This window comes from Gracilinanus agilis, chromosome 1, assembly GCF_016433145.1.
Source record: "Gracilinanus agilis isolate LMUSP501 chromosome 1, AgileGrace, whole genome shotgun sequence".
NCBI classification, from domain to species: domain Eukaryota; kingdom Metazoa; phylum Chordata; class Mammalia; order Didelphimorphia; family Didelphidae; genus Gracilinanus; species Gracilinanus agilis.
Window position 1 is genome coordinate 559051143 of NC_058130.1, and position 2278 is coordinate 559053420.

At 43.7% G+C, this 2278-nt stretch overlaps 1 pseudogene; it reads left to right on the forward strand.

The window, feature by feature from the left end:
• The first annotated feature begins 270 nt into the window (after window positions 1–270).
• On the forward strand, window positions 271–1023 carry LOC123254120 (annotated as a pseudogene).
• Window positions 1024–2278: the final 1255 nt, after the last annotated feature.

Consider the following 2278-nt stretch of genomic DNA (forward strand, 5'->3'; position numbering starts at 1 on the left):
CTTACGAAAATGTACAATATGGAAATATATTTTGCACGATAATATATGTATAACCCAGATTGGATTGTTTGCCAGCTCTGGGAGGGAGGAGGGAAGAAAGGAAATTTGTTAATAAGTGCAATTAGCAAAAATAAAAAATAAATTACTCGGTCGGCTCTCCCTCCTCCGGCTTCCCTGGCTGCCGCTTTGGCTTCTCCTGTTCCCTGGCTTTCTCTTCCTCCTCCCCTTTTTCTCTCCCCTCCCCCACCCTGCCGCCCAGGCTCTGGGGACCCTGAGATGCCTGTCCGCACCGAGTGCCCCTCACCCACGCCGGCTGGAGCTTCGACCGCCCCTACCCGGTCCCTTCTCCCGCCGCCCCCCATCAGCACCCAGCAGCCCGTCGTGACCACCAGCCTCCTCTACAGCGGCTCCAAGTTCCGCGGCCACCAGAAGAGTAAGGGGAACGCGAACGAGGAGGTGGTGCTGCCGCGTGTGGATATGGAGCACTATTCCCTTTGTGGATACTTGAAGATTAAAGGCCTTACTGAGGAATACCCAACTCTTACTACCTTCTTGGAAGGGGAAGTAATCAGCGAAAAGCATCCATTCTTTACCGGGAAGTGGGATGCCAATGAGGATGGTAAACACTGGGGCAAGTTCCAGACTTTTTATCAGTATGCAAAATCATTTAACTCATGACTTTGGTTATGAAGAACTGAAGAATGGGAATGATGTCTTCATGAGGCGGAAAGAACAGTCCCTAGTCCCAGCTCCCACAATCAAAGACATCAGGGGTGCTTCCTTTGCTGCGTTTGATTATATCTGCTTCCAGAAATCCGCAGCCTCTGTAAGGGCTATGACTACGGCAGGAGTTCAGAATGGTATCAGTCCTTAAATCTGACTCGTGTTCCTGAACACAGTGTCTCCATCTATGAATTCCGGTGGCCACTGACTGTGCAGAACAATAAACGAGGAAAACTGAACTTGGCAGAAAAGATTCCAGTCGATCGGGAGAATTGTATACCTGCCAGAAGCAGGAGATAATGTGTGAGGATGCACCAGTGGCAACCCATGGAACTCAAGAGATGCGGCTGACCAGGGAGGGGGCAGGGGAAGAAGCAAAAGGAATTCTTCCGGCTTCTGAGGGGCAATTTAATTTTAATCTGGTTTTAAAGCTACCTTTAAATGCACTTTTCCTTATTGCACAGCCATCTTCTGAATTATGGAAATGGCCCTTTCCTCCTTCTAAATCTGAACAGAGTTGATTGTTTCCAGGGTGAGACGTTAGCATTGGCTTGGTGTGCGGTGTATTGAACTAACTCTCATCACAGATTTATGGTTACACCCCCAGTCTTAATACCTTGGCTGGTAGCTCAGAAGGAACCACAGCCTTGATACATCTGTGTATCAGCAAAGCTTTGGGCAGGGATTGGAGAGCCACCACATCTGCTCATGAAGCACATGGCTGGGGCCGGACTGATTCTTGAAGGACCTACACAATCTTTAGTTCTGACTGGTTAATGGGGTCAACCCAAGCTGCAAAGTACTGGAATATTAACAACTCAATGCTAAGTAAACAGATGCTAGGTTCCCTCCACCTGCCATTGGGAATAACTAAATTCAAGACCCTCAGTTAGGAATGGATCAGAATTCTGCTTACTCAGTACATTTGCTCTGAATTTAACAGATTGGAAGGTAAAACCAAACTCAGTAAAAATGAGTTTTTTTAATTACAAAAAGTATTTTTATGATCCCTTTAACAAGGACGCTATGACAAATGCACAATTACTCAGGATTACATTTTAGTGATTTCACATTGAAAACAGCGAATGTTGACTTATTAATTTTTATACCATATATATGTATATTTAATCAACCAGCAGTTTTTGAAACTAGTCATCCTGGTACAAAAGTTTGTGACATTGCATAAATTAGTGCTAAATAAGAGAACTGTTTTTTTGGTCATTTTAACATTTGTACCTCCTTTTGCTACACAAAACAATGCTTGACAAACCTTTTTAACAGGCATAAAGAGCAATTGTTCTTCCATAACAATGACTTTGAGATGTTAGGAAATGAGGGGAAACATTAACCATGTTCAAAAAATAACTTGAGGCTCGCGTGCATGGCAAAAAATAAAAAAAAATTAAGTTAAAAAATAAATTTGAGAGGGGAGTATAATGAATAGAGTGCTAAATTTGGATTCAAAAAGTCCTAGGTCCAAATTCCTATGTGACACTAGCTGTGTGATCATTGACAAGCCCCTTAACCTACCTAGTTTCTTCATTTGTAAGATGAG